This window comes from Quercus suber, unplaced genomic scaffold (assembly GCF_002906115.3).
Source record: "Quercus suber isolate HL8 unplaced genomic scaffold, Cork oak 2.0 scaffold_54, whole genome shotgun sequence".
NCBI classification, from domain to species: domain Eukaryota; kingdom Viridiplantae; phylum Streptophyta; class Magnoliopsida; order Fagales; family Fagaceae; genus Quercus; species Quercus suber.
The window spans coordinates 1,988,635-1,994,802 of record NW_027069519.1 but is presented as its reverse complement, the minus strand read 5'-3'; the positions used below and the strand labels follow the sequence as shown (position 1 = coordinate 1,994,802).

At 32.2% G+C, this 6,168-nt stretch overlaps 1 non-coding gene across 2 annotated transcripts; it reads left to right on the top strand.

Moving 5' to 3' along the window:
* The first annotated feature begins 2,080 nt into the window (after window positions 1–2,080).
* On the top strand, window positions 2,081–5,493 carry LOC111997828 (uncharacterized). 2 transcript variants are annotated; one of them, XR_010628530.1, is made up of 4 exons: window positions 2,081–2,835; window positions 3,198–3,275; window positions 4,677–4,817; window positions 5,410–5,493. It is a non-coding gene; the product is annotated as an uncharacterized LOC111997828 (transcript). The 2 variants fall into 2 exon arrangements; XR_010628531.1 differs by having other exon boundaries at window positions 2,086–2,759.
* The last annotated feature ends 675 nt before the right edge of the window (window positions 5,494–6,168 follow it).

Sequence of the window (6,168 nt, the reverse complement as noted above, 5' to 3'; positions counted from 1 at the left end):
AGTGTGTGGCATCTCCATCTATTTATAATTTTATATGGGAATAGGCGGTCTATGACTCTTCGCAAGGACTAATGGATGCATAGCTAATATACATGGGTGGTGGGTGGAGGACCATCCTCCAACCAACCACCCCTCCCCCTATTTTGAAATTTACGTCTAGAGGGAGAGAGATTGCAAAATTTGTGGCTTTATTTTTTTAACTTGAGAGAGGGGTAAGGTTGCTAGGGTTTTGAGGTGGGAAGAGAGGAGTTATAACATGAGTCTCTCTCTTCTTTTTTGAATCCTTACGTGAGTCTTTTTTTGTGTTTTAATCCGAACGCAAGTCTCTCTAATATTTTAGTCTAATTAATTGAATCCAAACACAAGTTATATATATTGACTAGTCACAAACCCACATGATGTGCAGGAATAGATAATCATTTTGTAATCTTAATGTAATGTAAAATTTGTTCTCTCTAATTTGTTGAAGATAATTTTGTTCTCCCTAAAAGTTAAACAATTTCTAAAATTATTTTTCATCTTTCTATATCTACAACTATCAATATATCATTCTATTATTTGGTGTGTTTGATTGATATTATTCCCGTATAGGGTAGTTCATATTCTTCAAAGTTATGTTATAGTATGCTATTTTTTTTTTTACAACTAAACTTTTTAAATTTCAAATAAATTATTCAGATTCTTCATTCTCCTAAAGGAGATCATCATGATAATTAAAACTCATAACAAACTTATACTGAATATGTATAATTTATTCTCTAAATTTTATTGTAGATAATTTTTTCATCCTAAAAATTAAAAAATTTCAAAACGTAATTTCCATCACTTTATTTTTACTAATATATAATTTTTATGTTTTCAATCTTGGAAGCAAATTGGACCAAGGTGAGCAAAGTAAATCGAATGGACCGAAATTGAGTGTATAAACTGAAGCATACTGAACATGACTAATTTGATATGTTTCCTATTTTTTTTTTCTTTACCACTAAATTTTTTAAGTTTCCAAATATATTATTCAAATTTCTCATTTTCTTAAAGAGAATTATCATGATAATTAAAACTCATCACAAAATTACACTCAACATTACTCAAATAATTGATAGGTATATTCAAATATATAGCAAAGATTGTATTTTGATATATATTCATATTCTCACTTCCAAAATGACTAATTATTAACCCAAAAAAAAAAATTAAACCGAAGGTAAAGAGGAAGAGAGAGGAGTTGTGATAAGGAACCCAAAAAAACACAACACCAAAAAGTATTAACCCAAAATAGAGTTATAAGAAATACAATGATTCGTCAGCCTAAAGTAGGGTTGCAAGAAAGAATGATAAACAAAATAAATAAAAAATATTAATCAAGAACTTAAAAGGTGAAGCATAAAAATATCATTTCCTATATAAAATTTATTGACAGAATTTTGTACATAAGCTATGTTAGAAATTTGACAAATTTTCTCAAATCCAAACTTTCTCCCCCTAATATCAAAACATAGAAAATATATATAAAAAATTGTATAAGCCAAAGAAAAACTAAAACAACTACTTTAATTTTAATTTGATATGCATGTTAAAAATATAAATAACATAAAATTCAACAATTTGATTTTGAAAATTCACACACAAATAAATTATATTTCTATTATGTTTAAAAAATTATATTTATAAATTATAAGTTTATGACCAAAAACTCTGCAAGGCACATCAAATTAAATTTTTATACAGCTTCTAAAAGCATTCACATCAAAAACTCATAAAATTGCTAAATTGCTATTTTAGCACCAAAAGCAAAAAAAACTCACTGCATCAAAGTTGCTAAATCTAAAAACATATACCTTCTAGCTACAATAAATAGCTATCTATAACAGTTTGAAGTATTAGCATTGACGAAGCTAAAATTTTTAGTTTTCATATCAAAAATTCACTTTATCTATTTTAACCCACTGTTTTATAGTACATCCAATATCAACTTCGATTAAAAAAAAAAAAATCCACCACAAAACTTTAGCAACCACCTCCTCCAGCCACAGCCACCACTTTGACAATCACAACCCACGAAGAAAAAAAAACCACAGACAAAATCAAACAGCAAACCACCACCACAACCAAAATCAAGAACTACCATTACCACCACAGCCATATCAAGAGGAGAGGGAAGAGAGAGAAGAGCTTGAGAGAGAGAGAGAGAGAGAGAGCCACAAGAGAGAGGCAAAAGAAAAAAAAGACCATTTGTGTACAACAACTCTGTAGCTAGATCAAGTAAAATTAAAAAGAAGACAAGAAATCAAACCGTACAACCCCACTGTGAGAGGATAAGAAATCACCGCTGCAAAATAAGAAAACAATCCTAGTTTTGAAAAACCTCAGTATTCAGAGGAAAACAACAAACCCATCTCTACCGTTACTCTATCACGAACTTCTTCACAAATCAGACAAACCACTAAAAACTCTTTGCAAGAAAATTCAAAACCCCACAACATAAAAATAATAATAATAAACAAAGAAATCAGAGAGAAGCAAATGGACAGAGAAGAACCACCGTTTCTCTCATCGTCTTCATCTTCTTCTCTTCTCAAAGATATATAAAATTGCAAAACCCCAAAACGCCCCTCCTAAATCCCCAATTTCCACTTCCCATTCCCCCATTTCTTCACTTCCTCCAGACACAACCCTTGTCCTCCTTCGTCATTTCACCACCCCTGCCCATGGTACATCAGCCGTGGCCCGTGGATTTGGTGGTGTGATGGCGGCCCTAGGTTGGTGATGATTTCAAGCAATTGAGTACTCTACAATTGAATTTCTTAGAAAAAGCTCAGATTACATCTTTTTTTTGTAAGATCAACGTTTGCAATCGGATCATTAATTACTTGTACTTAATAAAATAAAACATGATTTGAGAATATAGCTGAAGTTTAGGAAGTGATTGTCAAAACTAATAATTAAATACCAATTTGTTATATTTTTCATCAGGTATTTTGTTCTTATTCTTTGGGAGTAATTGTGATTATTAATAGTGAAGAAATGCATTTAAGCTCAATAATCAATATCAATGCTAGGTATAAATTTTTATGACACATTTGAGAAGGAAATTGATTTATCTATAAGCACTTTACAAATTTCGTCAAAGAACTTCTGCCTCATCTTCTTTTACATTTTTTAGTTAACTGGAAAATTATTTTCCCCTTCTTTTGAAGGCATATGCAGATACAAAACTCATGAAAATATATGCATTTGAAATAGCATCTGGGAGAAAAGTGGATATGTTACCTGAGGTATGTGAAATAGCATCTGTGACAGGAAACTTCATTATACATATCCTTAATCACTATTTTAGATGGAGTCTTTTCTTTTCTAAACTTCACGACATATAATCTCTCCAGGTACTCTGTCATCTGCTTTTTCTAGATCAATAAAAACCATACATTTAGTTTCTCTTTATTGTTGTCTCATGTCTTGACTCATATTCAATCACTTTCTCCCATTGTTTAATATTATGATTCATAAGCTTAATTCCATCTTTTTTTGTACAGTTTTGAATGTTTCCATTGTTCTTTTTTACTATCCTCAATTGGATTACTCAATTTGGCCTACTTTCTTGTATGGCTTCCATTAAAAAGTTTATCAGAATAGCTCTTTAATCTCCTCTTCCTTTTCAACCACTTTTTGATCTTCATCTTAAATGTTGACATAGATCAAGTCTCATTTTCATTGTACTTGTCCTAGCAAGTTTATAAATATCCAAATAGCTACATAATTAATCATAGGCCTTAAATCTAGCCTCTTGGAGCGTCTTTTTTGCTTCCTTGTTTATCACTATAATTTTCTATAAGGCATTGTCTCTACATCTAGGTAGGCTTCTATACTGCTGCTTGGACAATAAAAACCATACATTTAGTTTCTCTTTATTGTTGTCTCATGTCTTGACTCATATTCAATCACTTTCTCCCATTGTTTAATATTATGATTCATAAGCTTAATTCCATCTTTTTTTGTACAGTTTTGAATGTTTCCATTGTTCTTTTTTACTATCCTCAATTGGATTACTCAATTTGGCCTACTTTCTTGTATGGCTTCCATTAAAAAGTTTATCAGAATAGCTCTTTAATCTCCTCTTCCTTTTCAACCACTTTTTGATCTTCATCTTAAATGTTGACATAGATCAAGTCTCATTTTCATTGTACTTGTCCTAGCAAGTTTATAAATATCCAAATAGCTACATAATTAATCATAGGCCTTAAATCTAGCCTCTTGGAGCGTCTTTTTTGCTTCCTTGTTTATCACTATAATTTTCTATAAGGCATTGTCTCTACATCTAGGTAGGCTTCTATACTGCTGCTTGGACTTTCTCACTGTGCCACCAAGTCTCCTCTCTCTCTCTCTTTCTCTCTTTGAACCACAATAGCTCATATTTTGATCATTAGTAGGAAACTCCCTAACTAATCCTTGCTCACTTTTTACTGTGATCGGGCGTCTGCTGGGTTGCCCTAACTTCTATATGTAACTTCTAAATTTTAGTTTTCATACCAAATTCCACTATATGCTAGGGCATCCTTGCATCTGTTGTTTGTGAATACATTACTTTTCTTAATTATTATAAAAAATCTGGCACTGCTATTATATTATGATACTCTGCAAATGAATTTCTAGATTAGTAACTCTTTTTCTTGATGTAGTGTCAATTTTCGGTTGAAGAATTATCAGCTTCCCACTCTACAGATTTGCAGCAACGTGCGTCTGAATTGCAAGCGGTCGTCAGCTTAGATGATACTATTGAGAGTATTATGCCATCAGATGCAAGTTGTGAGGACATAGAGGTAATTACAGAACCTACTAGCATTAATTTTGATTCTCATGCAAGTGCCTCCCCTTTTAAATTCTTCTTGGTAGTCTTGGAAGATATTGTAATCCTGCATATTGTTTATTTAGGTGCTGATCTAAATTTGTTTCTTGTTTTTACGTTTATTAGTTTGCTCTTCTAACTTTTCAAAAAAATTGCTCTTCTAGAGGTGGGCCTCATGCTTTTATTGTGAGTTCTTGTTTAAGTTCCCTTTGTGACATCATGTGTTGAGTTTGTTTATCTGGTTTAGTTCAATTTGTGCCATGTTTTATATAATGTGATCTTCTGATAAAATGTTGTTAGCTACTTATATGTAGGACATATCAATTCCTGTTTGGTTATAATCTACTTGACCTTATGTGATTTTACTTTCATAGATATTGAGACTGTAGCTGGTGATATAAAAGGATATAAAAATTGATTGCTAAAGGGGGAAATAAAGGAAAAAAAAAGCGATGATGTGAAAAATATGAAAATGCATTGCTGTTGATTGGTTGAGGCACCCTATCTTAAAATATCCCACCCCCACCCAATTTTTTTTTACCGGTATTTATATTTGTTTGTGTTAGTCATGGAGGCTTTTAGCAGAATGTTGGATAAGGCAGTGAGGGATGGTTGTATATTTGGTTTAAGCGTGGGTATCTCCACAGGTAATCATTTACAAGTGACCCTCCTTTTTGCAGATGAGATATTGATCATGTGTGATACTTATCTTGACCAGATTTTATTTCTGCGTTTGATTTAACAATGGTTTAAGATTGTTTCAAGATTAAAAATAAAAATGGGTAAATCTGAATTAGTCCTTGTTGGCGTGGTTCCAGATATGGATCTACTGGTTGATATTTTGGGGTGCAAGCAGGCTTCCTTTCCTATGAAGTATTTAGGTCTTCCTTTGGATGAAAAATTTAAAGATAGTTCAATTTGGAATCCAATTATTGAGTTGGAAAGGAAATTATCAAGTTGGAAACAGTTGTATTTCTCTAAAGGAGGTAAAGTTACCCTAATAAAAAGTACTTTATCTAACTTGCCGATTTATTTTCTCTCTCTTCCCTATTCTAGTGGATGTTGCAAATTGTTTAGAACAACTCCAACGAAATTTTATTTGGAGTGGTATGGAAGATGATTTGAAAACTCATCTGGTAAATTTGTCTACAGTATGCTCTCCTATTCAGTTTGGGGGGTTGGGGATCAAAAATTTGAGATGCTTTAATGAATTTTTGTTGGGAAAATGGTTATGGAGATTTGGGACTGAGAGAGATACTTTTTGGAGAAGGGTAATAGGGGTTAAATATGGAAGTGAAGGGGGGGGGGGGGGGGGGGGGGCCTGT